We start from the raw sequence: 14,395 nt of genomic DNA, 5'->3' as shown, positions 1-14,395 counted from the left end.
TTTCTCCGGTATTTGCGGATTTGCTCTTGCCGTTCATGGCCCGGAATACTCTCCACAGCTTGCTGGTGTTGGTCCTATAGGATAAAGTGCTACAAAAGTCAAGCCATCGACTTCTGCTAAGGCGTTTGCTATAGCGGCGTGCCTCAGCAGTGAGGCGACGAAGTTTTAGAAGCTTTTTGTATTCTCTTCCAGATTGGAGACAATCGAGTTCGGCTTGTTTTCTGCTTTCCCATAGGTTAAGCAGGTGAGGGTCAGGTACAGGAACGTCTTCTGTTACTTGTGTGATTGCAGTGGCTGAATCACGGGCGCGTTGAAGGAGTGTTTCGACTGGCAGTTCGGCGAGATGATCGTCTAAAGCCTGTCGGAAGTTTTTCCAATTGACGGTACGAGTATTTCGTTTGCGGCGGCGTAGATTGGACTGGAGCTGTATCCATATAGAGTAATGATCACTGCCCATTGTTTCAGGGCCACATCACCAATCTTGGATAATGTTGTTGGAGTGCCAGGTCAGATCCGGAGACGTATCATGTTGACCAGGATGCATGCCTCGTCGTGTCGGATAATCGGTGTCATTGCCAAGGTATAGCCCCGCTACCTCTGTGGATGTGGTGTGCAGACGTGTTCCGAGAAGACTGGAGCGTCTGTAACCCCATGTTTGATGCTGCGCGTTGAAGTCCCCGCCAATGAGCATCTCGTCTTTAGGATGAGCGTCGCGAAGTTTCTGCATCCAGTCAAAACTGACTTCGTGAGGCTTTGCGTGGGGTCTGACGTATGCGCTGACAACTACAAGATGTTTGCGGTTGTATCGCACTCGCGCTGCTACGATTTCTTGGTGCGGTGAGCAGAACGCGGATGTGTCAAGTTGGGCACGGGGAGTATTTTTATGAACGCGTGCACACTGGGTAGGGTTCGCTGCTATGCCGCTAAGTGGCGACTCTGCTCGATCTCGAGGCCAATACGCCTCTTTAAACTGCGAAGCCATCCTCTTTCTCTCGTTCTCCCTGGATCCTTCAGACTAGGTTACTTGTGGTTAATATACGCTTATCATTGTGACCTGCTAATATTTTGCGCAAAAGAAAATAGATATTATACGTTTGCATTTGGCGCCTAGGAAGAAATGTACGAAACTGTCTTTCTTTTATAAGTAGTTCTTAAAATTCAGTTCTATTAATTGCTTTCCTATGTTCTATGGTGAATACCTTAATATAGATATTCTGAGAGATACAGCCCTGCCAAAAGGGAATCATGAATGTGCTTTTATCTCGGTTGGGAGACAATGCAATTATACTACCAACAAGTGTGACTTAGGAGAATGAAACTTTGGTAGAATTTCTACATCATCATCATCATCATCAGCAGCAGCCTGATTATACCCACTGCAGGGCGAAGGCCTCTCCAATATTTCTCCACTTAACCCGGTTCTGTGCTAGCTGCATCCCCTTGACCCCTGCGAACTTCTTAATCTCATCTGCCCACCTAACATTCTGCCGCCCCCGCTACGCTTTCCTTCCCTTGGAATCCACCCTTACAAAAATGTCTATGATCACTTTATGCAATGTCTTTAGACAATATGATCATAGAAGCTATCGACCATCAAAAGAAAGTCTTTAGAACACGTATGATCTATGTATGATCTCCCTTCCGACAATTGGCCACCGTGATTGAATAGAATGTATTTACATAGAACGTATTTATACCTCCTATGATTACCCTATTGATAGTGTATATGGACACTGTAACGACTGTGTTCCGATAATTGGCCACCGTTATTTTAAAGAATAGTGTTCATACAAAGTATTAATACCTTGTGTTATGCTAACTATATTTTAAGTGTCCAACAATAACGTGTATTTTACTCACTATTCACATGCATGTAATATTTCGTGAAAAGTGAGAGTGGCAAAAGAAACAGATGCAAATTCATACCTTCTTTTATTGCACAAACCCTTGACACAGAAACACTTGGTTTCCGACGGCAACGACATTGTGTGTTTGATGTACCAGCCATATCAAAATTTATCATGGTGTCACCTAGAAAAGAAATATACATGCTCAAAATTTTTCTGCCAATTTCGCACGCTTTGTGCTAGCATCACACACATCTCTCTTCACTCAGATGCCTGTTTTTCCTCAAAATATGCTAACTGGTTTCGAACCACTTTCTGTACAAACTAGTACCTGCAAAACACCCTCAGGAGATAGAGACTATTGCTGTGTTTAGTTGTATTCCTTTTGATCCTCTATATCATTCAACATTAGTTTATCACAATAGGGGCCCAGGAAACAAAGGAGTGAAATTTACACGCCAGTATGCTTGGTCATCAGATACTCTCTCCTCTGCCATTTGCTGCATCAAGCAAATACACGTTGAGCGGCAACGTATCAGTATGTATACATACATTTTGGTGCATGCTACCAGCAAGTGATGCCACTGTGCCTGTTTGCTCCCATTTTTCCTGAGTGATGGCTATGTTTGCCATAGCAGATGACACACACACATAAGTAATTACTGAAGGAGACCAGCTACACCAAGCACCTAGGGGATACAAGAGCGATAATAGGGAATAATGAAGTATATTATAGTTAGCCTACAATATGCAGTCACACATACTTTTTGCTACATATGCAGGTAACAAGTCTCAATAGTGTATTCCCAGAGAGTAAGAAAATAAGAAAGTGCCACTCATGCCCATCTTTTCCTTTCAAGAGCTTGTCACGAAGGTAAAATCTTTATCACATATGAAAGCAAAATTTAGAATACCTTTCTTTTATAAGAAGTCCACATGGATGCTGCTACGTCCCACTGCTACTTGTCCAGGAAGTCAGGTTGCCTTGTTACTTGTCGGCACAGACCACGGCAACAGGGTGTCTCCAGATATGGTCGAATGAAGCAACAAGAGGACTGCATGTACATATGAGAACACTAGTCAGAACAGCAGGAAGAAAGATTTTTTGAATAATAAAGGAAAAGTCAAATGCACAAGTAAAAGAAACATAGGAGGAGTATTTCATATGGTTGCTGAGTGACAGCATGAAAAGCCCAGAATTAAAAACGCAATGCTCCACTGAGGAAAATTACATAATCATAAAATACATAAATACATAATAATCTAGGTAATCTCAGGAATAGTGGCAAGTCTTATGTAGGCACTATCTTTTGGAGATACGTGGAAAGACAAGTCATATGGGGTGGTAAAAAATGACTGGTTTGGTTTATGTGGTTTAACATCCCAAAGCAACCTAGGCTATGAGATGCTGTAGGGGAGGACTTCAGAGCGTTTGACAAGCTGGGGCTCTTTAACGTGCACTGACATCGCACAGGACATGAATGCCTTTTTGCTTCAATTTTGAGCTTACTGCTGAACTGGTCGTACTCAAAATAGGTTGGCGCTACTTTTATTTAAATTTAGACAAGGTCCTTTTGAGGATACAAGACTTGCATGTGTCCCAGACACATTCAGGGAGACACGTTGGCCCTGTACAAAGGCTTAAAACATGGAGAGCTTGTCTCATTAAAACCCACCCGGCCCCGCATAATCACTTTTTGGTACCTAATATTGCCTGCTTTGGCTCGTCAATAGTAGGCTACCGACAATAGGAGCAAAATTATTTCATCCTTAAAAAATCATGCAGCTTACTGCTGGAATATGCAGTCACACATAATTTTTGCTACATATGCAGTTAACAAGTCGTAATAGTGTATTCCCGAGAGTAAGAAATTAAGAAAGTGCCATAAATGTCCATCCTTTCCTTCAAGAGCTTGTCACCAAGGTAAAATCTTGATCACATATGAAAGTCAAATATAGGAGAAATACCTGTCTTTTATAAGAAATCCACATGGATGCTGAAGAAACCATGCAGCTACGTCCCACTGCTACTTGTCCCGGAAGTCAGGTTGCCTAGTTTTTACTTGTCGGCACAGACCACGGCAACAGGGAGTCTCCAGGTATGGCTCAATGAAGCATCAAGAGGACTGCATATGCATACGAAAACACTAGTCAGAACAGCAGGAAGAAAGTTATTTCAAATAATAAAAGGAAAAGTCAAATGCACAAGTAACAGAAACAAACAAGGAATACTTCATATGATGCTGAGTAACAGCAAAAAAAGAGAAGCACAGAATTACAAATACAATGCTCCACAGAGGCAAACTACAGTAAAATGCTTGTGCACAAAATTCTCTTCTAGAGTGGAAGATTCAGTGATATATGCAAGGGGCTACGTTTATCTATTGTGCATGCATACGGTACTATAGGAATACAACAAGGTTGACGACTGGGCACGTTGGTATGGGTTCATACTGCCCCAGCCAAAAGACGAGACACAGCAAAGAGGACAGGACAAGGCTGGACTATCAACTGAATGTTATTGATAAGAAGAAAACAATGAAGACTCCTTCCGAAAAGCTCGCGCACAACCCAACCGGTGGAATGGCAGGAAATTGGGAAGAAGATGAAGAAAATTCAAAGCCAATTCCAAGTCAAGGCCTAACTAACGACTTTTCTAATAAATGAAGTTCCTTACAATGAAGGCTAACAGACGCCTTAGCCACACACTTGTCCTCGGCTTTAGCAATGTAAAATGCTTCAACGAACTCTCTGCAGAGTTGATTACCATTGCTGTAAACTACACCCGTATTATTGAAGTCAGGCGCACAAAGGGACGGGTCATGCTCCGACTTACACTCTCGGGATTGCACATGTAGCGCAAGATTAGAACTCGCCTTCCCTCCCAGAGAACTGGAGTGCTCCGTCAGGCGCACATTTAGACATCTGCCTGTCTGCCCGTAGTAGCACCGGCCACAATTCAGCGGAACGTGGTAGACCACATTCTTTCTGCAGGTGGTGAACTTTTTCTTATGTGACACTGCACAACGAAAACTATCACGAGGTACACTGTCGAGCCCCTTTCTAACTCTAGCGCACAAGGCTCCTATCTTGTTTCTCGCTGTAAATACAATGGGCAGACAGGCAGATGTCTAAATGTGCACCTGACGGAGCACTCCAATTCTCTGGGAGGGAAGGCGAGTTCTAATCTTGCGCTACATGTGCAATCCCGAGAGTGTAAGTCGGAGCATGACCCGTCCCTTTGTGCACCTGACTTCAATAATACGGGTGTAGTTTACAGTAATGGTAATCAACTCTGCAGAGTTGGTTGAAGCATTTTACATTGCTAAAGCCGAGGACAAGTGTGTGGCTAAGGCGTCGGTTAGCCTTCAATGTAAGGAATTTCATCTATTAGAAAAGTCGTTAGTTAGGCCTTGACTTGGAATTGGCTTTGAATTTTCTTCTTCATCATCTTCTTCCCAATTTCCTGCCATTCCACCGGTTGGGTTGTGTGCGAGCTTTTCGGAAGGAGTCTTCGTTGTTTTCTTCTTATCAATAACATTCAGTTGATAGTCCAGCCTTGTCCTGTCCTCCTCTTTGCTGTGTCTCATCTTTTGGCTGGTGCAGTATGAACTATAGGAATACATTACTGTCTGGGAAGTCAACCTCCACATCACCAGGTATCAAACTATCTCAGAGGTTTCTGAAAGATTTCTATGCAATGACAGGAAGATCTTTCACTATCAAACACAGTTGCAAATAACACTAAAATCTAATGAGCCCATGTATGTTTCTCTTAAAAATGTGCGGACGAAGGAAATGTAGTTGCTGCTCCTTTTATTTATTTACTTGTAACTAATACTGCACCATTTCCAGCTATAGCATGCGTGAACACAATGCAAACAATAGAGGTGAGCAAGCTTATCTAAAGATTTAGAATGACTTTTTGTAATAAAATGAACAGAAATCATTTAACTAGCCATGTACAGGAGACAATGCATGTACTAAAGCAGAGCTGCATAGATTTAAGAGCCTTAAGAGCGCTAGCAAAACACCCTTCTTGTCACATTTGCCTTTTCACAAACACTACAGGCTGGCCGAGAGCTAGCTTAGGTACAATACCTCTAATTATCGCATTCAAACTGATCACTTTTTCAAATACATTGATAAACACAGGTACACATGGCTGAGCTTTCAAAACACCATCTGTTGGACAAAACCCTCATTATACTCTTGGATAGGTCTGATAATAAAGATCAGCATGGCGAACAGCCATTCGGCGCTTCCATGCGCTATGCAAGCTTAATAGCCTTATCATATCTTACAGAACACTGTTGTAATTTTCAACACCTGAGAACCAAATTCCATGGGGGTTTAAAGGGACATCTTTGAGCAAAGTTCACTGTAGGATATTGCCCCCCAAAAACCCAATCAACAATAACACATGTTCGACAGCCTCTGGCTTTCTGCACAAAATACAGTTCACACCCCATGGCAGAAAGATCTCTCTCTGCCATCTATGTTTATCCAGGCAGAACCCAAACATGCAATTTAAAAAGATTTTTAGCAGGTTGTAAAGGCATTCGTTTTACATGTTAGAATGCATTATTATTTGATAAACGCAAAAGGGCCGCCACACTGATACTTCCCTTCGTCTTGCAGCCCACCCCTTCTGTAACAAGCCCCCTCATGTTTGCAGAACTCAAAAACACACAAAACAATTAAACAGAAAATGTTCTCCAACAGATAAATATCAACATATTACTTTTGTTATTGCTAGTAACTATTTGGCTCTAGGGTTAACGATGCATTTATTTATGTTGTGAATAAAATGAGTTCACAAGTTAATTGCAAATCTTGGTGACTAGCAAGAAAGTAAATATTTGTGCATATGTTGCTTTGAGCAAAGTAAATGTTCTCATTTAGTCACAGAAAAACAGAATACCACTTGAACGAACGTCACTTCGACGATGTATTCAGTTGTACAAACTTTATTAAATCCCCCCACTGAAGCTCTATTGAACACTATGCAAACGCACTTCATTTTAACAAACTTCAGTTATTGCTCATTTCAGTTCAACGAACATTTTCCGCGGTGCTATCCTGTGTCTTCAAAGTCATACTGAGCGCCTAAAAAAGCACAGTCTGCACTCTTTGTAGCATATTTTTATGTTAAGAACAACTCTTCATTATCGCGTGAAGAAAAGTGGCCGTTATTTAGCTTTAAAGTGAATTGGCTGCCTAAAATAGCTTGTAACCAGATGAATCCATAGCTGTCTGCACGCTTAATTAGCTGTACAGTCATAGCCAGTCAAAGCCAGATCTTCAGCCCTACCAGGCCCTTTAGCTCCAAGAATTGCAAATGTGTGCATTTTGGTTAACCATGATCTGCTTGGAGAAAATGAAAGCCTTGTCTCCTCAGCAGGCCGTTGTGATAGGCAAGATTCTCAGGAGCTTGCACAGTAATCGAGTTCAAAACCACTGTAGTCCTTTCAAAAGTGCTGCAAAAGGTTACGCATTCTTCACTTGCAAATCAGCGCAGTGACAAATAAATGGGCTCAGATAAGATTTGAACAACCTAAAAATCTGTGACAGATTTTCTCTTCTTGGGCTCCAAGATTACCTCGGAAGGAGACTGTAGCCATGAAATTAGGAGACGCCTGCTTCTGGGAAAGAGAGCAATGGTTAGCCTTGACTGCCTAGTAAAGAGCAGAGACATTAGTCTGCCAACCAAGATCTGTATAACTCGTGCTATGGTCTTTCCAGTTGTGATGTATGGATGCGAGAGTTGGACTGTGAAAAAGGCTGACCGCCGAAGAATTGACGTGTTTGAATTGTGGTGCTGGCGAAGACTCTTGAGAGTTCCTTGGACTGCCAGAAGATCAAATCAGTCGATATTGTCGACCATAAACCCTGACTGCTCATTGGAGGGTCAAATTCTAAAGTTAAAGCTCAGCTACTTTGGTCATCTGATGAGAAGAGAGGAGTTGCTGGAGAAAGATTTGATGTTGGGAAAGGTTGAGGGTCGCTGGAGAAGGGGTAGGCAGCGAACGCGATGGTTAGATGGTATCCTCGAGGCACTGCAGATGAAGTTATGTGATGTTAGGAAGATAGTGAGAGGCCGGAAAGCGTGGCGTGACATGGTCCATAGGGTCACGAAGAGTCGGACACGACTGAACGACTCAACTGAATATTTCTTGAAGCTAAAGGAAACAATCTTCCACGCATTTATTTCAGTCCAATGAACTTTGTTCAAGTGAAACATCACTGTATGTGTACATATGCTGAGGCAGTATAAATAAACAGTAACTGAATGTCATCATGAACATGCACACATATGCACAGTGCAGTCAGCTATATTATGACACCATGTTTGTCACTGAGCTATTAAAACACAGGTTTACTCAATTTTGCCTCAACTAGAAATAGTAGGTACTATTGCAATAAAACAGCTAAGTATATCTCCTGTTTTAAAGCTCTGAAGAGGCCATGAAAAATTTTCTTTAGTGCAGACTATGAGCAAGATTCACCAACATGTCAGTCGCGCTAAAAACACAGCAAGAATGATATAACAACACCGAGCTGGTTTCAAGCTTTGCTTTAATGAAGCCTGTTACACATCCGCCCTTTATACTCTCAAAAGAAAACAATAAATGCAAAGCATGAACCAGTAAAAATTATACAGTTATAAAGCAAACACGTGAACGCAAAAAACATGAGCATGTGATACCTACCAATTCAATGTCTCCTTTACAGGAAGGATGCTTTAGGGCAGGGCACCCATGGCTGATAGAATAAACTGCCTGAACAGATTCATGACGCTGTCTGCTTCATATTCAGGCAGCACTCCCTCGATGGCAGATGAAATCTGCTGCAAAAGCAGTGTGACAATACAATTTCATCAGCTGGACTGCAAGCATTATTGCCAAACAAGCCGTAAATGCAGTAAAAGAAAGACTTCATTAAATCCATGCTTCTCAAAACCCATAACATACCATTACTTTCCCTACACTCCTAAAGAAAAGCTGTCTCAGAAAATGAATTCCTAGCAGCTCTAGGTCACATGCCATAAGTTACCAAAAAACTCGATCCTATCATCTGTTTCAATTCTGACCCTTGTCAGCAATGTCAAACATTAATAAACGAAGAACTTCCATAGTTGAAATTCACTTTTCAAAATATGCTGTTTCTCTGTGAAGCTTAAAGGTTCTTAGAAATTAAACAAAACAGAAGACTAAGTTTGAAAGCTCTAATCGCTTAATTCACAGCCAATTGTTAGCTTGACCCACATAACTTGCCATGCCTCCATTAAAAAAAAAGAAAAAGAACACTGGGCCTGTACTAAAATAATACGTACTCACCTACTAAGGATATAAATATAACTATTACTGCGTTGAAGTCTGCGAATTGTTATAAATAAAATTATATATCAACCCCCCCCCCCCCCCCCCCCCCAATCTGTGCTTACTGTAAAGGAAAGCTTAAAAACCTAATTTTACGCGGAAAGTCGTTGTTTATGGACTGTTCCAATAAAGCGGTAACCGCATGAGGCGACAACCCCTAGCGATCCGTCGCGCGCGACGCCGCCGCCAACGCCTGTCGTTGTCGCTGGTGCATACCGCACGGAGCGCCGTCCCCACGGAGCGACGGCGCTCAGCGACAGAAGCGAGTTTTCAGCGTTGCTCTGTTACCGCCGCCTCGTCATTCGGTCAAGGGGAATGCAATCACGCTATATCCCATTTTCAACACTAAACAGCATGAAGTACGATAAAACAGTGATGAAATTTCTTGTAACGCATCGTATTTTAAAGGGTCACAGGGCAGCGGTGCGTTACTATACACTGCGATGCCGACTTGCATTGCAAGCAGCGACTTTCTCCTGCTCCTTTCGGAAATTAACAATATCAAGCCACGCTAACCTTTTTCTTTCTTTTATTACCCTTCCAAGCTTTTACTGAATTATCTCGATGCACTCATATATATACACGGATCAGACGAAGTGAGCGCGTGAAGGCACCAGGTTCTTCGCCCAAACCGGACTAGGAAAACTAACTTTACACGCAATAAAAAGAAAGCCAGAACGGAAGTTGAGCACCCTAAAGCCCTCTGCGATTGGCTGCCTCGCGAGCTGCTTCCGGGCGACACGCGAAATTTTCTAAAAACCCAGAAACCGAGCGACGGCGACGAGCGGCAATGCTTTGGCGACCCTCAGCCCGTCGCGCGACGGCGTCGCGCGGCATCTCGCCGGGAATTGTCGCCTCATGCGGTTAGCGCTTTAACCTCGAATTACCGGCTCCATGTGCAAATAGCTCAACGAAGAAACGCTATAAATAAAACAGATAGGTAGCGAGCGATCACACACATCTGATGGAATTTAAAAATGACAGGTTTTATACGTCTACATAGCTTTTACGCAGTACAAGGCCTCTCTCAATATTTGAAATTTGACGGTTATGGCTGCGAGGCCAAGCGGTTGTTTACCTTTGAAGAATTAGTAATAACTCCGCAAAAAAACGCCTTAAAGATCTGAACTATGTTGCAAAATGATCGGAAAGAGGCCGCGGACAATCAAGGATCACTTTTTAAAACTTAACTAGGTGATAAAAACGCTAAACAATGAAAAATCTTCCTAGAGCATTGGGCGTGCAGTATGCAGCAAAGTAAAAAATGGGTAAACGCTTGTAATGTAAAAACTGCTCACTTCTGAAACACAAAATTTTCCGCGAGTATGCGCAAAGCGTTTATAAGAAAGGAATGAAAAAGTTTGTCGACTTACATTGAAGATTTCTGGCAGAAAGAACTATTTTCCACGCTCGACGTCGCCAAACAGCCAAACGCCGCCTCTCAGTCACGGGAGTATCACGTGACACATGAAGCTGCATCACGTGTTTTGTGGAGTTCGCTTTCTTTCTTTCTTTTTTTTTTTTTTTCCAGTCGCGCTGCCACGCCGCGCTGCTCCATCACGTGTCTTGTGGAGTTCGCTTTCTTTTTTTTTTTTTTTTTTTTTTTTTTTTTTTTTTCCAGTCGCGCTGTCGCGCCGCGCTGCTCAGACGAAAGGCAGGATTAGTGGAACGCCGAGCGAGCGTCAGTTCTGTGCGTTCGCTATCTTGTGCGTTCGTTCTTTTTCTTCCGGTGGTTTTGTGGTGTGGCTGGTATTCGAGGCGACACAGAGACTCGGAGTGGCGAGCCCACTTCAGCGATCATGTGTTTGCTTCCTTCATTGTAATGAAAACGAATTCTTACCGTATGCGGAGCCGCACATATTGAGTGCCTGCGCATGAGTTATTTGCACGCACGCGCGCTCACACACATGCAGCTTTGCAGAGGCGAAAAAGAAATAGCTCTCAAGACTGAGAGCATCATACATTTGTGCTAAATAAACACGAAAAACTGATTGCTGATTTCGTTACTGTTACTCGGAGACAACTTTGTGAATATTTTGTGAAACTTTAAACCCATCCTTTTTTCTGTATTGATGACATCACTGCGGTAATACCGTGAAATTGCGCTGTTATTCGGTGAACACATATCTGTTTTCCTTTTCTTTCCTTTTTTTGCTTTTGCTGCTGTTCATCTCTGTAATGTCTGCAATGTTTATGCCTGTGTTTATGCCTGTAATGTGTTCCATGTAAACTAGCTTCCTGCTGAGCTGTCACCTGCTGATGTTTGCGAGGGTCCTCGGCACTCTTAAGCAGTGTGCAACTGCTTTCTCGCTGAGGTGCCCCCCCCCCCCCCCCCCCCCGTCCTCTGGATTTGAAAACAAAAAATTGATTGATTGATTGATTGATTGATTGATTGAAGGGCGCGTAAATGAAACCGTCACAGGTTTGATACCGCGCGCTGTCTACCGTTGGCTAGCCTGCCCGCTTCTCCTTTCATACCTCCCGCACTTCTAGGGAAAAAAAAAAGAATGCGTGCGTGCGTGCGCACTGCTGTGTGCTTTGCTCGAAGGCCCCCCCCCCCCCCCTCCTCCAGCTCGAGGGTGGTTGCGACTAGGACTAGCATAACGTTCCCAATGGATCACAGCGGAAGGATGAATATGTTCAGCTACAGCTGGTCGATATTCCGTGGTTCGGGTCAAGTGCGTGTTAATTGTGCCGTAAGGGCGCTTAATTGATTTACAGAGGTCGGTGCCGCGGACCGCAGGTTGCGCGCTGATATAGTTCACGAGGCTGCATGAACGCTATGCGTAGGCTGCGAGCGAATATGCGTGTTTCTGCTGGCGCATTCTGTGCCGTTATGTGTGTTAGTTCGCCGCCCCCCCCCTCCCCAGCCGCCGCGCCTTCTCTCCCCCCCCCCCTCTTCCCTTACCATTAGCGCGCTTCCATACCCTACCCTTGCCCTAAGCTCGCACCTCACCCAGACACCACCTCCAGCAAAAACATAAACAAAAGCAGAACCTGTAGAGCGCTCGCTCGGTTGACGCACATGTCCAAAGGCTGCTGGGTGGTGTCGGATAACCTCCGCGAGCGAAACATACAATGCGCGCGGTCAGGAACAGATGGGCTAAGATATGGCCGCTGCCTTGACGGGAGCGGCGGCGCAGAAGTGAATAAGAGAATAAGACAATCGCTAACATACTGAGCGCGGCGAGAGAAAATGTCGGCGGCGGGCGCCGATTTGTTTTCATAAGTGGTGGACAGGAGCGTATGCTATGCACAGCGGTGTGGCTCAGATGCGTCTGGGAGCACACTTCTAAACACGATCGGGTCGATAAAGAAAAAAAAATACAAATTCTTTTTTTTTTCGGATGAAAATTTGGTCCTTGCCAGGGAAATGCACCCTCCATTTTCCAGTAATTTCGGCGCGTGAGAAGGAAAGCGGAGAAGAGGGGGGGGGGGGGGCTCGTTCGGTAGCTTACTGTACATGTGCATATACCCAATCATTGTGTGTATGCCAATATATAATTCTAAAGTTTCGCCCATATAGCTTCTGAGGGATGAGCTACGTGGATCCGAGTCCATGGCGTGCGTCTCAGCATCGCGTGATGTAACCCGACAACACCCACAGCGCGCATTCTCCACTGTAAAGTCGGCGACGCGGTGCGTTTACCTTCCATTTGTGATGTTTTTGTATTTAATTGTGCGAGCGAGCTTGATAAAAGGACTCAGTGCGTCCTCAACAAGAGCAGACGCTTGACTAAGAAATGCGCGATGAAGAAAGAGCGAAATTGTAACCAGTTAAATTTTCAAATTATAACCTTATAAGTTTTATCTATAATTCATGCAAATTGATCGTATCAATTTTCCATTTCCATTTCTTTTTTAACAGATGCTATTCATAATAAGAATGTAATTCAAATATGAGTTGCAATGAATAGCATTCACTCGGTCAGTTAATACTATATACTTTCGATCTGAACATTTTTTCTGACATGCTAAATTGCTTCAATATATTTTAATAGCTGTGTATGAGTGGTATAACCAGAAATAATTTTCGAGGGCGTTATACGGCATCGATAAAAAAAATTGCAAAAAAGGCCGAAAGAAGGAGTTCAAAAACTTTCGGAAGGGTTTCTGACATCGAAACAGAGCCCTGGCTACGCCCCTGCTGTATATTGATAGGAGTATATACAGAGAAGTATATTCACCTAACAACTTGCTATGTACAAACTTTATATGAACTGATTTAAATACACAAAAGTAACAGTGTATGAACTTCGTATTTACACATGTTCATACAGATTAAAAGTACGTACAATATTGATAGAGTCAATAAGGTGTTAATACACATTCTAAAGACTGTTCACGACCATTTTTGTAAGGGCAGTTTGTTACCCTCAGCGACCATCGGTTATCCTCTCTTCGCACTACATGTCCTGCCCATGTCAATTTCTTCTTCTTAATTTCTACTAGAATGTCGGTAACTTGAGTTATTTCTCTGACCCACTCTGCACGCTTTCTATCTCTTAATGTTACCACTACCATTCTTCGTTCCATAGCCCTCTGGGTTGTCCTCAACTTAAGTAGAACTCTCTTGGTTAGCCTCCACAATTCAGCCCCATAGGTGAGTACAGGCAAGATGCAACTGTAGTATACTTTCCTCTTGAGCGATACCGGTAAGCTGCTAGTCATAATCTGCGAGTGCTTTCCAAATGTGCTCCATCCCAATCGTATTCTTCTTGTTATTTCTTTTTCATGGTCCGGATCTGCGGTTACTACCTGTCCTAAGTAGACATATTCGCCTACTACTTCCAGTATTTGGCTACCTAATGTAAACTGCTGTTCGTTCCCGAGATATATATATATATATATATATATATATATATATATATATATATATATATATATTTTAATGGCAACAGGAGATCTGCCTGGTAGTAAGCCTAGCATGCTACTCCTGATGAGGGTTGAGGGATGAGGGTGACAGCCTTCCCGAGGCTGTTGAACATTACCTTAGTCTTCTGCATATTGATTTTCAAGCCTACCTTTCTACTTTTCCTGTTTAGGTAGAATTTCTATATGGGTCTTCTCTAATACAAATAATACAATAGAAGTTATGTCGTCAGATACTAGAGATACATCTCCCTATATTTATCGCGATACAAACAGACAGCGTCAAAGGGCAGA

General features: G+C 43.1%; 1 long non-coding RNA gene across 2 annotated transcripts; it reads right to left on the bottom strand.

Annotated features, from left to right (window-relative positions):
• Positions 1-1,919: 1,919 nt before the first annotated feature.
• On the bottom strand, positions 1,920-10,706 carry LOC146209425 (uncharacterized). Of its 2 annotated transcripts, none has more exons than XR_014706509.1 (5): positions 10,603-10,706; positions 8,561-8,697; positions 3,816-3,973; positions 2,762-2,902; positions 1,920-2,031 (listed from the first exon to the last, which is right to left on the bottom strand). It is a non-coding gene; the product is annotated as an uncharacterized LOC146209425 (long non-coding RNA). The 2 variants fall into 2 exon arrangements; XR_014706510.1 differs by having other exon boundaries at positions 8,561-8,694; positions 10,603-10,684.
• Positions 10,707-14,395: the final 3,689 nt, after the last annotated feature.

This window comes from Amblyomma maculatum, chromosome 1 (assembly GCF_055883805.1).
Source record: "Amblyomma maculatum isolate TAMU_Amacu chromosome 1, ASM5588380v1, whole genome shotgun sequence".
Classification (NCBI taxonomy): Eukaryota; Metazoa; Arthropoda; class Arachnida; order Ixodida; family Ixodidae; genus Amblyomma; species Amblyomma maculatum.
Note: the sequence above shows the minus strand (reverse complement) of the source record. Positions and strands in the feature narration are given on the sequence as shown.